The following is an 18,964-nucleotide window of genomic DNA, read 5'->3' as shown; positions in this document are numbered from 1 at the left end:
TTCATTACTATGGCTGAAATAACTGTATCAAATTGGAATTAAGGTGTAACATTTATCTAAGTGTGACCAAATATACTGGGGGAGGGCTTGGTTATGATAATTCGCACAAGATGCTTTTAAAAATTAGCGGGAATGAGGGACCGGTCAGTTTCTTCGGTCTAGGAGGCCAGTGGATTGGTGGAGTCACCCTCCTTTTTACTTTGGTGATGGGGTCACCTTTTTGAAATGCCCAGTTGAGGTCATGGCACTTTACGTCCATTCAAATTTCCCTCTGACAAACTCTATTTCCCACAATGCACATTTCCGTGTTTTCAATTTCCAGTATTATACCATATGTCCAATTTTGCCATTTCATTTGGGCCCAGTATCTTTTCATTACTATGGCTGAAATAACTGTATCAAATTGGAATTAAGGTGTAACATTTATCTAAGTGTGACCAAATATACTGGGGGAGGGCTTGGTTATGATAATTCGCACAAGATGCTTTTAAAAATTAGCGGGAATGAGGGACCGGTCAGTTTCTTCGGTCTAGGAGGCCAGTGGATTGGTGGAGTCACCCTCCTTTTTACTTTGGTGATGGGGTCACCTTTTTTGAAATGCCCAATTGAGGTCAGTGTGTTTTTAAATTTCGACGCAGGCTCATATTTGCCTAAAATGCATCAAATACATCATGCTAGCCATGAATTTCATCATTCAGTTTCATACCCTATTTTTTACTTTGGGGTTACCATGTTTTTGAAATGCCTAAAATGGGGGGTCAGTGTGTTTTTGAATTTCGACACGGCTCATACTTACATAAAATGCATTGTGCCAGCCACAAATTTCATTATTCAGTTGCATTTTTCGGCGCGCCCTTAGGGCGCGTAACTTTAACGATAATAAGACATATTTTTCAAAGCCCCATCCTAGTGCAATATCAGACATACATATATCTGAGATATCTCTATGTTTAAAATTTTTCGGCGCGCCCTTCGGGCACATTTTTTAAAATTTCAAACAATATTTTTCAGCATGCACTTCAGCTGCATGACTTTCATATATCATATATATATATATATATATATATATATATATATATATATATATATATATATATATATATATATATATATCAGGGATATATTGATATTTAATATTTTTCGGCGCTCCCTTCGGGCGCATTAAATTAATATATCAGAGATATATGTCAGAAATGTCTTGATGTCTGTAAATTGAAAGTCTGTTTTACAAAGTGTACTAATCATTATGAAATCTGCAGTTCATATGAAAAGCATGACAAGTTCCTGACTCCTTTCTGTTTCCTCTATGAGCATTCAGTATTTGAAAGCAACATGCACTAATATTTCACAATCACATTTTTCTTACAACTGTTCTGGACATTTGGTTATGCATAAAAAGAGTGTACATTCACAGCTCATTCAAAATACAGTGTTCAAACTTTAGAATTGACACTTTTAAGTTCCTATCTTACAACTGACACAACAACAATTTCATTGAAACAGAGAATGACTGAATGTTTAAAATATACCCCAAAATTATATACATATATATATATATATATATATATATATATATATATATATATATATATATATATATATATATATATATATATATATATATATATATATATATATATATATATATATATATATATATATATGAATTATTCAATTTGTATTCCACTTTATGCTTTACCTTTGTCGCACGCAAGGGGGTCACCCTGTTTTTGAAAGTTCGAAACATCGCTGCATTAAAAAAATTCTTTGAAGGAATATTGCAAAAAAAAATTGCCAGGATTCACAAGGGGAAAAAATACATCCAGTGGAACATGTGGAAAAAAAAATGCCCCCCCCCCAAATCTTCCAGACACTCCCCCCCCAGGATATCAAATGGTCCACCCCTTACCTCTATCCATGCTCGTAAATTACGTCAATGCTCTACCGATTGGTAAACAGCGACGTCGGCATCAATCATTCATTTTGAAGGACTTCAAAATTACCAGAACAAAAGCTTGTCGACAACCACGGTCCCTCCACAAAAATATTTTAGATTTTCCCCTAGTCTAATCGCGAAAGATGGGTGCATACAACTTCAATGTAGATTGAGTATCATTTTGTGCTGAATTTATAAAATCTATCTTCTTAGTCGCAAGGCACTACATGTACCTTGTGTCAGAGCCAAGTCCGATATTTGTTCTCAGCTGCGGTTCGCTGTCATGTTAGTGTTTACGTCACAGAGCACAGGTAGGCCTAATTACATGTAGCTGCATGGCCTAGGTGAGACGATACAGTCCCTCTCAACACACTCTTCAATTTCGCTTCAGTTTCTTGGGAAAACCGTGTCAGAGCATAATTATAAACCTGGCAAATACTCGCAATATGTCAACAGGATTAGTAGAGGCGGCAAACGGTTACGATAAATTGTATAATAACGTTAGGGCAAATTAAACATTGTAAATAACCCAGTGTGTGCCTGAGAACTCACTAATGCGAGAATCCGGGATTGAAAATTGCGTCTCCTTAAAGTAGTTCGCGCCTCGAAGTGAAAGACAATCTTTTGCTCAAACTTTCCTTGGGGAATCTTTAAACCATTCTCTTTCAAAATCAAGAATAAAAATCGGGGTTCACCGTGCAAATCTTTGTACTAGGGAAACAAAAAACTCGAGATTTGCCGATACTTAAAATTCAAAATGGCCGCCATCCCTGGAGGAAAATCAAATTTTCGAATTTCGAAAAACTAAGCCGGAGGAAAGTTTTCTTACACCAAGAGCTTTAAAATAAACCCCCACAAGTGGTATATCAGAAAAGTTTGAGAGTCCAAATTAGTGTCCCCGAGGCGCGTTCTACCTTAAACTCTCCTCCAGGACACTTGAAACCTTATTATAACGAAATAAAGAATAAAAATCAGGGGTCACCGTGGAAAAATTGGTACAAGAGAAATAAATTACTCAATATTTTTATCAACCTTGAAATTATAAGTGCCGCCATCCACGCGGGGAAATTTAAATTTTCGATTTTCATTAGTAGATCGATGAATATTTATTGACTTCATGAGCTTCAAAATGAGAGTGGTAGACTAAAAATGTATTGCTTAAGAGTAAAAAATCCGTCCAGAGGCGCATTCTAGACTTATCGAAATTGTAAAACCACCAGGTAATTTGTAAATTTTGCCGTAAGATACAGGGATCAGATGTTATGACGTCCGGTACAATTTGAATTCAAATGTTGTTGCAAAATCTCGCTTGCGTACACGTCTTCACAATCAATGATCATTTGAGCAGGGTGTTAAACACTGAGCAGCATAGCTACTACTCCAAATATATTGAATGTATCGAATACAAGGTCTTCGCTACTGGCTGCAAAGTTCTTGTCGGCGTCGGGAAGTGAACAAGACAGCAAATCATAAAATAGACACCATCTGTCTATTAGCTTTAAATTCTCAGTAAATTTTCTATGGCAAAAAAAGTTATCTTACTAATGACCAATTGCCAGAAGAAGAATTTTATCCACCATTTTATCCGCTATCCATGTGTCCGAGATCTAGGATTGAGTGACAGTGACGGAAGGTTGAGCAACTTCCATTGCTCAGAATTGGAATGAGGAAAGGATTATCATCTTTGAAGCCAGCATAAATTCTGCTTCGGAAATTCCAAAAGATAGGACTTATATCAAAAGATGAATTCTTATGGGAGACTATAAATAAACGAGAACTTTACCTTCTCAGAGTAATTCACGCTCTGTATCTTCAACAGCACCGTAAGTCACTTATTGTCCCGATTTGTCCCGAAATAGTCTGTATTTATAGATTTCATTGACTCTGAGTTCACACGTACAATGATATTTTCATTAGATTGCATTACGCAAAGCGTTAATATTCATTGTCCGACGTAATAACAAATCTTCGACTCATCCTCCGCTAACTGACACATTTTTACGGAGAAGCTTTGTGCTCGTAATTGTCTTTTTCCTTGGTGGTAGAGAATATCTCCGGGCCAGCTCACTGTCATCCGGTCCTCGTACCACAAGGGACGAAGAAGGAACTCGATTTGGACCGCGAGACAAACAAAAAAAAACTCGTGTCTTCCGGTGCGTGCAATTATTCATAATATAGGCCTAATTCCCGCTGACACATTAGCATCTTCAACATTCGTTTTCCACAGAAGAACATGGTAGCCAGAGTGACTCTTGCACGTGTGCCTGTCGCAGGAAAACATTCGCACAAAGTTATATCACTTACTAAGCTTCAAGAGATGCATCCGGAGCTTTCTTGCGCAGAAAAAGTGTTAGAATATATAGTGATCGCTAGCTCTACTCTGATTGGCCACACAAGAAAGTTTCGAGAGAAATTTTACATACTCCTTTAATCTACGTAATCAAGTGAATCAGGCATTTGACAAGAATATACAAAAATTACGTAAGAAAACAAAATAAAGTAATAGGAAAATGAAATAATGTATCAACAATTTAAGCATTGAAGAGATGGAACCAGACTCCATAACCTAATAGCTATTTTCTGGGTCCAAAATTGTCATTTTTGTACTTTTTTCATTTATGTAATTAACGCTAATAAAGAATCAAAGAACATAAATGGATAATTTTAACGTTGACAGGCGTCACCCAAAACCTCCTTATGAGCTTTGCCTTTACTTAATACTACAATTGCACAAGTCCTGGTAAGTTCTCTGACGACATATCAACCTCCTGCTTTATTTCCTCCTTTAGTCTTTCAAAGGAGTGGGCGTCAAGATATCTAATTAAGTGCTGTCATATATGTGGGTGTGCCGGTAAAGTTTGAAAATAAACCTTCGCGCCACTATCGGCCTGTGCGTTATGTGAACGCGAACTTGAATCTCGATCGACGACCGCATATTTCAAGGCTTTACGAATTGCCCATCGTGAACTAATGTAAAAGACCGTTCAACATTACACTTTTTGCGTTGCACAGGCAAAATGGGGAAAGATGTGGTGCCTTGTACTTCTTTTTCACTGGTTTATACCATGCGAAGGCGGATATTATAATGGTTATCTTAAGAATGTCTATGCATGATGATTAAGATTCCAAGACAAGAAATTGACCTTTTTAAGCCAACAATTTTCTAGTGGTTAATAAGCTCAGAACCCCCGTAAATTATATATTTTCGGAAAGCCTAGATATAGGGAAACATTTTGGTTACAATAGTGTGACCATTGTTTACATAACTATCACGTGACAGGTAATTTGCATAACCTTCAAAAATCAGTTTTCCCTATGTTCTGTTTCAATGCTTTGAGATATTTGGCTAAAATTTGTGTGAGTGCAAGCTGTTTTAAAGATCTTCCAAAGTTTGTCTCAGAATTTTTTTAAACCTTCTTAAACAATTTTTATGCCTGAAAAAATTCCAACCCTAGTCGATTTCTTTAAAATTGTGCTCAAATAAAAACTAAGCAAGAGACAGGTTTTTAAAGAGCGTTATGACAGCTTGCACTCCAGTAAGTTTGAGTCAGATATTTTGAAGTATTGAGACAAAACATAGGGAAAACCGATTTTTGAAAGGTTATGCAAATTACCTGTCACGTGATAGTTATGTAAACAATGGTGCCACTGTGATTACCAAAATCTTCCCCTATATCTAGGCTTTCAGAAAATGTATCATGTACGGGGATGCTGAGCTTATTAACCACCAGAGAATTGTTAGAATAAAGAGGTCCATTTCTTGTCTTGGAACCTGAAATGCTAATGCGCTGCAGAGGATTCAAAAGACCGGTCTTTCAACGGCGTTTGTGAGCACAAAGCAAAATGTATCTTTCTCATTCAGGCAGTAAAGCGTTTTTTTTTTCATAATGCTAGTATTTTCCCGTTTTTACCGAACAATATTTGACTACCTACTACGGCGCGCCAAATGTTTCAAAAATATTTATCGTCATAGAGTAAAAATAAACTGTCAAATTTTCTTTCTAAAAAAAGTCTTAAACGTGTATGAATAATAAAGAAAAAAGTTCTTTCGTCCATATCATTGCATTTTATTAATGTACCTTTTCATAAAAATAGATTCATTTGAAAATACGTGTCATTTATTTGAATGTGTCTGTGCAGATAAAGATGACGTGCAACCGTCTTTCTTGATTGAAATAAAAATTCGATGGAATTTCGGAAGAAAATAAACGAGAAAAGTATTATTGCAAAAAAGGGCAGAATATTATGTAATGCTTAATTGTAAAATATTCTTTAAACCGTAATGAGAAGATAAACTTTTCAAAAATTTGGAAATACCACATTCCCATACTTATTGACGTACACATACACGTGTATTTGAAATAACGGTGCAATGAATGCTGATTACAAGGGAAAAAAAGAAAAAAAAATCAAGCACACACACAAAAAATATTGAAATGATTAAAAACAAAACCACAAATAGTACTTGCACTATTACCAAAAAACAAAACGAACCACCATCAGGTCTGACAAAAAAAAGAAAGAGAATCACAATTGAAAAGTCGACCTAGATCGCGCCGGCGTTGAGGCTGTAAAGAAACCAAAACGAGGTCAGCTTGGAAAAAAAACCAAAGCGAGGTTACAAAAAAAAAAAAGAGGTTACAAAAAAAAAAAAAAAAGATAAAAAAAAAAAAAAAAAAAAAAAAAAAAAAAACTCAGTAGAAAAAAAAGAGGCCCGTTCGAGAAAAGAAAACAGAGTGGGACACCCCGCAGAAAAAGCCCAACATGAAAATTGAATAATTGTCAACGTCATGATTGTTACAGTTTAATGCCAGAGGGTTTTGGATTATCACACTCGGATGTTGGACAATATATTTGGGGTATTTCAGCGATAACTCTCATCTTCTAGTCTTCAATATCATCTCATGGACGTCCAAGTTACCGACACGTCCCATTCTATATTAAACAGTTACCAGTTTTGGTTAAAAGTGGACAAAACACTCGTGGTGGTTCGTCGGCTGCCAGCGGTCCTCTCGCTCCAATGTACACTCGAGATGGTAAGCCAGCGGCCGGCGGTCCCGTCGCTAGTACAGTAGGCCTACACGCAGGCAACCAGCGATCCCCTCGCTGTAAAGTGTAGGGCCGCCTCTCCCAAACCATAGACAGTCTGTGCCATAACCCCAACAAAACGATGGCTAGCCGCTAGCCCACGGTTACGTGTGGTTCGATACACAGCGGCCGCCGTGTGGGTATGCATAGTAAAATTGCATACAACGCAGCGCGCAGCGGCCTAGTTCTGCATGGCAGGGCTTTGTGTTACCGGCGTGACATGTCGACACGGCCTCCCGTATAACGCCGGTAACACACAGCCCTGCCATGCAGAGCTAGCAGCGGCCGCTATATATCGAACCACACACGTATCCCGTGGGTTTATCCTCTAAACGGAGTGTGGCAAAGGCAAAAATACTCGGGCTGAAACACTCCGTTTAAATTCGAGGCAACGTTTTCACTAGTACATGTAGAACGCGAACGCGCCCGACTTGACAAACACTGATAAAGCAGCCGCTATTTCTCTGTATACTGTAGCTCTGGGTGGCAGGGCTAGGCTGTGAGTTACCGGCGTTATACGGCCAGGCCGTATAACGCCGGTAACTCACAGCCCAGCCACCCAGAGCTATGTATAGGCTACTGCACAAATATTGTAGCTCCACATATTGGACTGTGTGGATATAAAGATTTCTGCAATGGGGATCGACATGTCGTGTATATGTGCCGGTCTAGCCCTGCGAGTATAGTGAGAGTGTCTGGCGTTGCGAAGGCCGGACACTCGCGCCATACTCGTAGTGTAAGGCTTGTACAGTTGCGTTGCTCGTCTTGTCGAACACGGAAAACGATGGACGTTCTCTCAACACGCGGCAGATTTCTTCAAAACTATTCAATTTATCATGATTTGGGTGATCTTTCAGGATAGACGAGGAATTACCAAACAACGAGGTGGTTTATTATCATGGTATTTGAACGCGATGTATCGAACCACACGTATAAAACTGTGTAGAAATGTAGGCCAAACGGCGATGACAGTGTGGCTCGGTGGAAGGCCTGCAGTGGGCTCCCATGCCATACCGCGCCTAAGGCATCGATATGTTCGCAGTGTTGCTATGAAGGGTCATGAGTTGTACGTCTCGCTCGTGATCTGACCTGTGGACTGCCTGAAATTGGCTCAGTTAACTTGACTCTCTGGAACTATTCACTGTTAACTTGGACGTTCTTTAGGTGATATTGCCCACTTCATTTCATCAAGTATGGTTTCAAGTAGAGCAGGGCCCAGCCAAACAGAGCTAGGTTTCAAGATGTCACGTTATCACTGAAATGCTCAATTAATATTTCGTCAAACATTGGAGTATGTGGTGATCGGATTCCCAGCTGTTGGGGATTCATCGATCGAAGGAAACGTGAGCCATGAGTTTTTGAATAAAATAATTGTAATTGCGGGCTTGTCGTTTTTTTTTCTGTGGCGAGTGCTCGTTTTTTTTCTTTTTTTCTTTTTTTTTTCTTTTTTTCTTTTTTCTTTTTTTCTTTTTGCTGTGGCGAGTCCTCATTTGTTTTTTCTTTCCACAGGCCCACGCGTTTTTTTATTGTATTTTGTTCATGGCGTTTTTTATTTTTTTCGTTTTTATTTTATTTTATTTTATTTTTTTGTAGATGAGATCCACTTTTGTCTAGAGCCATCACTGCCGAATTTTTTCTCCGATTTTCTCTCTTTACTGTCAAAGCGGCTGGTGATTCATATTATATTTTGATTATCTATAATACGTTTATTATGAGACGTAGTGCTTTTTAATTTTCTTAAGTACATAAATAATTTTATGTATGCATGACTTTTTTTGTCTGATTCTTTTATAATGATTTTCTGTATGTAGTTCACATTTTTATTTTTTGTACTATTTTTTCCGAGTGGTAGTAGTGATTTTTAGTGATTTTCTTGTGAATTTTGTGGACGTACCACTGTAAAACATATTTTTTTTTGTAAAATCAGCACTCATTGCACCTTTTACGCGAACTATTATACGTGTATGTATGTCGATAAGTATGGATATTTGACTTTTTCAAATCGTTGAAAATTGTTTATTTCCTAATTACGCTTAAAAGATTTTTTCTCAAGTTAAAATAAATGACATTTCTGTCTTTTGTTTTTTAATTATACTTTTCTTACTTATTTCCTTCCTAATGAGACCGAATTGACAGTTTATTTTTGCACTGAATCGATAAATATTTTTGAAACATTTGGCGCGCCGTAGTACGGCGCGCCAAATGTTTCAAAAATATTTATCGTCATAGAGTAAAAATAAACTGTCAAATTTTCTTTCTAAAAACAAGTCTTAAACGTGTATGAATAATAAAGAAAAAAGTTCTTTCGTCCATATCATTGCATTTTATTAATGTACCTTTTCATAAAAATAGCATTCATTTGAAAATACGTGTCATTAAATATTTGAATGTGCCTGTACAGATAAAGATGACGTGCAACCGTCTTTCTTGATTGAAATAAAAATTCGATGGAATTACGGAAGAAAATAAACGAGAAAAGTATTATTGCAAAAAAAGGGCAGAATGTTATGTAATGCTTAATTGTAAAATATTCTTTAAACCGTAATGAGAAGATAAACTTTTCAAAAATTTGGAAATACCACACTCCCATACTTATTGACGTACACATACACGTGTATTTGATATAAAGGTGCAATGAATGCTGATTATAAGGGAAAAAAGAAAAAAAATCAAGCACACACAAAAAATATTGAAATGATTAAAAACAAAACCACCAATAGTACTTGCACTACTACAATAAACAAAACGAACCACCATCAGGTCTGACTAAAAAAAGAAAGAGAATCACAATTGAAAAGTCGACCGAGATCGCGCCGGCGTTGAGGCTGTAAAGAAACCAAAACGAGGTCAGCTTGGGAAAAAAACCAAAGCGAGGTTACAAAAAAAAAAAAAAAAAAAAAAGAGGTTACCAAAAAAAAAAAAAAAAAAAACTCGGTAGAAAAAAAAGAGGCCCGTTCGAGAAAAGAAAACAGTGTGGGACACCCCGCAGAAAAAGCCCAATATGAAAATTGAATAATTGTCAACGTCATGATTGTTACAGTTTAATGCCAGAGGGTTTGGGATCATCACACTCGGATGTTGGACATGATATTTGGGGTATTTCAGCGATAACTCTGAGCTTCTAGTCTTCAATATCATCTCATGGACGTCCAAGTTACCGACACGTCCCATTCTATATTAAACAGTTACCAGTTTTGGTTAAAAGTGGACAAAACACTCATGGTGGTTCGTCGGCTGCCAGCGGTCCCCTCGCTCCAATGTACACTCGAGGTGGTAAGCCAGCGGCCGGCGGACCGCCCGTCGCTAGTACAGTAGGCCTACACGCCGGCAACCAGCGATCCCCTCGCTGTAAAGTGTAGGGCCGCCTCTCCCAAACCATAGACAGTCTGTGCCCAAACCCCAACAAAACGATGGCTTGCCGCTAGCCCACGGTTAAGTGTGGTTCGATACACAGCGGCCGCTGTGTGGGTATGCATAGTAAAATTGCATACCACGCAGCACGCTGCGGCCTAGTTCTGCATGGCAGGGCTGTGTGTTACCGGCGTGACACGGCCTCCTGTATAACGCCGGTAACACGTACACAGCCCTGCCATGCAAAGCTAGCAGCGGCCGCTATGTATCGAACCATGCACACGTATCACGTGGGTTTAGCCTCTAAACGGAGTGTGGCAAAGGCAAAAATACTCGGGCTGAAACACTCTGTTTAAATTCGAGGCAACGTTTTCACTAGTACCTGTAGAACGTGAACGCGCCCGACTTGACAAACACTGATCAAGCAGCCGCTATTTCTCTGTATACTGTAGCTCAACACAACCAGCAAAGGGAGAGGTAGGGCTACGGAACCGCAGCAAGGCCGGGCTGTGAGTTACCGGATACGGCCAGGCCGTATAACACCGGCGTTATACGGCCAGGCCGTATAACGCCGGTAACTCATAGCCCTGCCCTGCCACCAAGAGCTATGTATAGGCTACTGCACAAATATCGTAGCTCCATATATTGGACTGTGTGGATATAAAGATTTCTGCAATGGGGATCGACATGTCGTGTTTGTGCCTGTCTAGCCCTGCGAGTATAGTGAGAGTGTCTGGCGTTGCGAAGGCCGGACACTCTCGCCATACTCGTAGTCGTAAGGTAAGGCTTGTACAGTTGCGTCGCTTGTCTTGTCGAACACAGAAAGCGATGGACGTTCTCTCAACACGCGGCAGATTTCTTCAAAACTATTCATTTTATCATGATTTGGGTGATCTTTGAGGATAGACGAGGAATTAGCAAACAACGAGGTGGTTTATTATCATGGTATTTGAACCCGATGTATCGAACCATATGTATAAAACTATGTAGAAATCATGTCGGCCAAACGACGATGACAGTGCGGCTTGGTGGAAGGCCTGCAGTGGGCTCCCAGCCATACCGCGCCTAAGGCATCGATATGTTCGCAGTGTTGCTATGAAGGGTCATGGGTTGTACGTCTCGCTCGTGATCTGACCTGTGGACTGCCTGAAATTGGCTCAGTTAACTTGACTCTCTGGAACTATTCACTGTTAACTTGGACGTTCTTTAGGTGATATTGCCCACTTCATTTCATCAAGTATGGTTTCAAGTAGAGCAGGGCCCAGCCAAACAGAGCTAGGTTTCAAGATGTCACGTTATCACTGAAATGCTCGATTAATATTTCGTCAAACATTGGAGTATGTGGTGATCGGATTCCCCGCTGTTGGGGATTCATCGATCGAAGGAACCGTGAACCATGAGTTTTTTGAATAAAATAATTGTAATTTCGGGCTTGTTTTTTTTCTGTGGCGAGTGCTTGTTTTTTTCTTGTTTTTTCTTTTTTCTTTTTTTTTTTGCTGTGGCGAGTCCTCATTTATTTTTTTCTTTCCACAGGCCTACGCGGATTTTTTTTTGTATCTCTGTTCATGCAATTTTTTTATTTTTTCCGTTTTTATTTTATTTTATTTTATTTTTTTGTAGATGAGATCCACTTTTGTCTAGAGCCATCACTGCCGAATTTTTTCTCTGATTTTTTCTCTTTACTGTCAAAGCGGCTGGTGATTCATATTATATTTTTGATTATCTATAATACGTTTATTATGAGACGTAGTGCTTTTTAATTTTCTGAAGTACATAAATAATTTTATGTGTGCATGGCTTTTTTGTCTGATTCTTTTACAATTATTTTCTGTATGTGGTTCACGTTTTTATTTTTGTACTATTTTTCCGAGTGGTAGTAGTGGTTTTTAGTGATTTTCTTGTGAATTTTTTGGACGTATCACTGTATAACATATTTTTCTTTTTTCTTTTTGTAAAATCAGCACTCATTGCACCTTTTTCGCGAACTATTTTACGTGTATTTATGTCGATAAGTATGGATGTATGACTTTTTCAAATCGTTGAAAATTGTTTATTTCCTAATTACGCTTAAAAGATTTTTTCTCAAGTTAAAATGAAGTATTAAATGGCATTTCTGTCTTTTATTTTTTAATTATACTTTTCTTACTTATTTCCTTCCTAATGAGACCGAATTTTTATTTCAATTGAGAAAAACAGTTTATTTTTGCACTGAATCGATAAATATTTTTGAAACATTTGGCGCGCCGTAGTGAGCCAGTACCATTGAGTAAATTGAAACCACATTTACAGATTGATTGCAATGTACTGTAGTTTTTTCCTTCCGATATGGATTGTTACACATTAAATTATTAACGCTTACGGTCGTAGTATATATGAATCTCAAAGTTTACCCATGGGAACAGTACGCTCACGAGATGAGTATATTTTATTTTATCTTATTTAATCTCGAACCAACAGGTTGCCCCAATAAACGTCAAAAAAAACGTCGATTCAGCCGCACGCAGGAGATTGTGTTGATCATGAAAATCGTTTTTCCTGTGTTAACTTTTCCTGCTTAGTGACTCCCATTGCCCTAAGCATAGCATAGAGATTTACATTTTACACCCTGGTATACATCAAAAGGGACATAATAAACAGAGCTTCTTTCATCGCTATTCTCGGAGAGCCTGTCCTTTTAAGTATGGTGATTTAATTTGACGCTTGCCTAGATCACCTTTTGTTCTGTACACATATTATTCATCACGCACTGTCATAACGTACAAAAATGTTTTGTAAAATATAGATTGCATGTCTGTCAGAATCAGAATGCGTTAAGATCGATGCTTGACAAAAATTACACGTTGAAAAGTTTAATATATGTAATCCACGTCGAGCTGCAAAAAAGAACAAACACAAGCGGTGGACCACACTATTTTAAAGTTCTTGAGAGTCAGAATATCTCTCCCCGGTGCGCATTCTATGGATAAAACCTGCGTGAGGTCGGTAACCTTCAAGCAACAACTAATTTAAGATGGAAAAAAGTTGTCGATGTGGAAAACCATATTGTATCTTCTTTTTCATTTGAATCTCAAAATCTTACCCTCTTACACTCTGAGCGACATTGTTACTGTCACTATCTTCTACGCCAGGATTATTATTCGATTTGCCTCATCATTTCAAAATTGTGACTAAATCCTGTTTAGCCCCGGCATCCTTTTCCGCCATCGATCGCCTAAACTTCCTCATTTGATAGGCACTATATTCTCTTCTACCTTTTGCGCATGCGCCTCTTCCTCCGAGTTAACTTTTTATAAAACATTAATGCAGCTGACATTTTAATGTATCAAAGGTACTATAGATACACTTTAATGCTGACAGCTCTTCATCTTGGTATTTAAATCCTACCAGGTCGTTCATCATTTACTTTTTTCTATTGTAGTTTGTACGGTTTTCAATTTCCGATTCCATATGGATAGGTGTCAGCGGTACCTATTTATAGTAACACGTATTGTTGATCGCTGATTAACGAAGAGTGCGATAAACAATCACCAGGGTGAATGAAAACTTTTAGGTGCAAAAAAAAGACGTGGTTGTAGTGTACCTTTGATTGTATGTATGTATGTATGTATGTATGTATGTATGTATGTATGTATGTATGTATGATGTATGTATGTATGTATGTATGTATGTATGTATGTATGTATGTATGTATGTATGTATGCATGTATGTATGCATGTATGCATGTAATTTCAAGACTTTACTCCTGATACACAAGGCTCTGAACGGTTCTGCGTCTGAATACCTGACTTCACTCATCAAACGCAATAACTTTCTCCGTTCAGGAGATGGATTACCTCTCAAATTCCAGGGACAAGGCTCACGTTCTATGGTGATCGTTCATTTTCATACGCTGCCGCTACACTGTGGAATGAGTTGCCAAGTCACATTCATTCTACATCAACTACTGAGGTATCCAAATCATAACTAAACACCAACCTTTTGGAGAGAGCGTACCAATTTGGCATTGTGTAAAGCGCCAATGAACATTTAAATGGATAGCAGGCGTTATATATAAATTTTACATCGTATCGTATCGGTATCCTATCTTATGTACATCTGCCAATATCAAAAACTTGAAAACCGCAGCACTAGTATTATGGTCAAGTGCTCCTAACGGTGCATATGTAAATAAGGTAAACAAGGTAAACTCAGTCAAAATGGTGAAATTCGGGAATCTTATTTATAAGAGCTATAAAATATTGCTGTTTTTTTATCAAGCACGTTAATTTATTTCAAAAAAAGAGATTTCCATTTGCCAATGTTTCACTTACGAACCCAGAATTTATAAGTGATAATAATGGTACCAAGCGGCGATAAATATGTCTCAATTACAGAGTGCGCTCAAGGAACTACTGCAATGAAACAACTTCAATAAATTACAACAATTTGATGAGCTATCTGAGTTGATCCCCGAATGTCGAAACGGGAAAACTTGTTCTGGTCTCTTAAAATTCCCTGTATTGCTGCCGATTACCAATCGTACAGTGCCCTACGAAGTGACTGCTGACAGAGATCCGTACTCCAAACTATAAGAATTTACCAGAAAAGACGAAAACAAATAAAAACTGTCCGTGTCAATCGCGTGAATGCGTGAAAGAACTTGAGTAGCAGACATCCCATAAAACTTTATGTAAATCTGCACAAACATTGATTCCGAAACAAAGCATCTGCATATAGCGTATATACCTTAAGTATGTATGTATGTATGTATGTATGTATGTATGTATGTATGTATGTATGTATGTATTGTATGTCCATACGTACGTTTGTTTGTTCGGGTCTACGAATATAGAAGACACACACACACACACACACACACACACACACACACACACACACAGCACAACACACACACACACCATGAATAATAGAATGAACCTGCTCACGAGAATGTGTCAACTACAAATTCTGAAAAGCGTCATTACAAAAAAAAAAAGCAAGCAAATTAAAATTAAATAATAAACTTTATCCATGTGTTCTGGGTTTTTTATTCGATAATCTATCGTTATTTGGGGGGGGGTGAGAATTTTTGAACACGTTGATTGCAAATACTTCCTGAGGGACTAAACCTGCAGAGGTCTACAAACACTTCATGTGGGTCCGAACTGGAAGTGCTCGCTCCTGAGAAGAAGTCAACTTTTTTGTAACAACAATGAACTCACCATGAACTCCAAAAGTGCCAAACAAAAACTTTGATAATGTGACCGTATGCAAGACAGTGGTAGATTGAAACCCGAATAAGCAGATTTTTCCAAGCGCAAACTGCAGCAAGGTATATCGTGTTCTCATCGTCTGTCATGATGAAGAAATAGTTTGCCAAGCTTCAAATTTTATCCTTCCAGTTACAGCTTCTTGTAATGTGCTTCTCAAGTGAATTCTTTCATTTTCCCGGTTACTTCACAAGGAACCAGAAGAGTTTATTATCTATCAGAGCATGGACTTAAAATAAATCTGAGGTCCATCCATGGTTGGCATAACCGCTATCGGAGTTTCATCCTATATCACTCCTCTTTACCAATTTGTAGAGAAGCTTCTCTGACGTATTTTATATTCAAAACCTTGATCTCGTTTTTCTTCCAAATTTTTACTTGTAAACAACCGCTAACAACCTGGTAATAACGAGCACACGAAAACATCTTTGTTGCACGGTCTCTATATTACTTCTTTGCTTCATTCTACCTTGAGATTTTGTATTCCTGAAATACTACACTGTTCAATGCTTTGTGCTGCGAAGTACAAGTCTATGTAGTTAAATGTGCATGCAACATTGTGTCGTTATACTGGCTGAGGTACCAACACATTGCTGATAACATGACCTTTTAACACAACATTAAAAAATAAAATTAAAAGAGCCGCTATAGATTGTTGCTGATCTGAATATAACACGTCAAACGATTTTGCGATATGTCCGAGCAAGGAACAACAAAACTGGTTGGCAAAAAGATACCTACGCTCGTAAATATGGGGAAAGTAGAACTCCAATTAAGTTGAAACAATCATAGAAGGAAAAGAAACATGGAATTTGTAGGTTGAGGAAATTCACGTATACGTGATCTTGCTAGTGACTTTTTGGGAATGCCTCTTAAAATGCACTGTGAAGAAAAGTCGACCCAGATAGTGTTGCGAATTAGCCATCAGTAGCCTAGGGGGTCGTTAGAGATAGAGATCACTTGGAACTAAACACCCTAGCCCTCCCTAGAAAGCCCTCTGAGTCTTAATCTAGCTAGATCAGAAGCACTACGGACCTATATCATCGGTCACTTACAGTGGGTAATCGGCAGCGATACAGTGAATTTTATGGAACAAGGGCATTTTGTTCCCGTTTCGACATCGGAGATAACTCTTAAAGCTCTAAAAGTTGTCATATTTTTATTTACAATTTTTTTTCATCACACTTGTTCCATGAACGCACCAGCACGATTGGAACTAATTACGAATAATTGGATGGTGACGTTATATCTGTTTAATCTATACAATTGTTTTTCTGAGTAATTTGTAATATTACAACACTCAGCTATATTGCACCTAACATTTTTGAGAAATCCACTTATCCCAAATTAGTTCTAATGGCGTTTCACTGTAATTGAGACCTATGTATCCTTTGGGTCATTATCATGACTTGTCAATTCTGGGTTCGTAGAAAACATAGGTAAAGGAAATCTGTTTGAGAAAATGTAATTGAGTGCTTGATAAAAAAACCAGAGCGCTTTACAAACAGAACTAATATTTCATAGATTTTATAAATAATGCCTATTCTATCATTGATCATAAAAGCTGGTGCCGATTCCATAAGTAATAGCTGTACCGAATTTCAAGGTTCTTGGTCAAGCAGTTCTGCAGTTTATTTTTGACCGAAAATGATAAAAATATTCTTGAAAAACGAAAATGTTATTCCACCAAATGATTAAATTGGCATAGAGTTGGCACAAGATATCAACGACAAAACTTTTGGCCAAATCTGTGCAACAATTCTAGAGTTTCAATTTTGATTAAATTTGCATTTTTCATACTTTATTTGGATACCAACATATTTAAGGTAATATGCGCCTCGAAAGTGAAAGACTTTATCTTTTGCTCAACCTTTCCTCAATAACCCTTTCAACTATTCGTTTTCAAAATCAAAAATAAGAATCGGAGGTCACTTTGCGAATATTGGTAAGTAGAGAAACAAATAACCCAAGATTTTCCGATATTTGAAATTCAAAATGGCCGCCATCCCCGTGGTAACTCTATGCAGAAAAGTAAAATTTTCTATTTAGAAAGACTGAGACAGTGAAAAGTTGTTCTTACACTAGCCTATGAGCCCCACAAGCGGTAGCTCAGAAAAGCATCGTGAAAGTCTAACAAAGCTTCCGCTAGGATTTTCAAACCTGCGTAAGGCTGTGAGCAAATGGTTTTTTTTATGCGTAAAATGTATCAAAAACGCGTACAACTACATACCTATACATTAGCTATAAATCCTCTGTCGACGGTATTCACTTCTTTACTTTTCAAGTCTACTACTTCCGACGATGTTTTTGCTTCCTGAACTCTATCATCGCTGCTATGAAGTCAAATTTGCCAAATCTTGGCCCTTCCATTGTTATCACCATCAGATCATTTATGATATCTTCAATCAGACAATTACGTTTCAATGCTTTAATCCTGTTTTGGATACTGAACGTTCACATTGGACAGATAAGACTGGAATCACTGCTGCAATTATAGCTAATTTTGTCGCGATACATGGGAACTCGCTGCTAATCGATGGCTGGCTACCGTCGATGGTTTGCTTGCTTGACATCTTTTCTTCTTCCACTTCTTTTGATGGGGCAAAGAAAATGTCGATGGTCTTACGTTTTGACATACTTTGGAAGTACTGACTAAACCGTAAACAACAATTGGTAAAAACTATCGGACCACTCTGATCAAAAGTGACATTCGTACGCATCGGGCGCAACAGGAAAAGGACATTTTTTGAAATAACGACAAAATTTATTGAACACCCTTGAAGGAAATAATTGACGCGACGTAATTGACACGATGTAGGACAAAATGTTGCAAAATCATGAACGTTTTTTGTCAGCAAACATTTCATTTTTAGTCCTGGATAAACTACGCTCCAGGGAAACCACGTGTGCTCGTGTCTTTGTTACGGAGACTGCGTGTTTTTCAATGCGTATCGCATTACGCAGGCGTCCATTTACTTTGCGTACTTCAGAGTAATTATGCGTGAAATACGCAGAATTTTGCGTTAACAGAACCTCTGGTCTAAGAGTCTGAATTGCGGTCACCCAGGCACATTCTACCTGAAGAAACTCACTTAAAGAAACTCACTTCTCCACCCTTTGGTGCAACTGAACACTAAATATTTGAATCATAGGTGCTGTCGTCTTAAAGTTTTTGATGTGGACAGACAGACAGACAATCATAACATACATACATGCTACATACATACATATAAACGACTTACATTTAGTTTAAATTTTTATCATAAGTGAACTCACACATACATATATTGGATCAAAACCTGTAATTCATTTCCCCAAGGCACCACAGTAGTGTTAAGC

The sequence above is a fragment of the Ptychodera flava genome, chromosome 1 (genome assembly GCF_041260155.1).
Source record: "Ptychodera flava strain L36383 chromosome 1, AS_Pfla_20210202, whole genome shotgun sequence".
Lineage (NCBI taxonomy): Eukaryota > Metazoa > Hemichordata > Enteropneusta > Ptychoderidae > Ptychodera > Ptychodera flava.
The sequence above is the reverse complement of the archived record's forward strand: the minus strand, read 5'-3'. Positions refer to the sequence as shown.